This window comes from Penaeus monodon, chromosome 33 (genome assembly GCF_015228065.2).
Source record: "Penaeus monodon isolate SGIC_2016 chromosome 33, NSTDA_Pmon_1, whole genome shotgun sequence".
NCBI lineage: Eukaryota > Metazoa > Arthropoda > Malacostraca > Decapoda > Penaeidae > Penaeus > Penaeus monodon.
In genome coordinates, this window is record NC_051418.1 from 15,525,460 (window position 1) to 15,525,723 (window position 264).

The window sequence follows — 264 nt, forward strand, 5'->3', positions numbered from 1 at the left end:
GGGCAACCCCTCAATTTTTTTCCCCAAAACCCTCCTCCTTTACCCCCCTCCCGGCCCTTCCCCCCCTTTTTTTTAAAATGTCCTTCCTCTCTTTTCTCCTCCCCCTTTGTTTATTTTTCCTCTCCCAATTATTTTTCCTTTCCTCTTTTTTCCCTTTAATTTTTTTCTTCTTTCCCCTTTTGTTTTTTTCCCCCTCTCTTTTTTCCCTCTCCTTTCTTTTTTCCCCCTTTCCTTTTCTTCCTCCAACTCGTTTTCCTCCTTTTT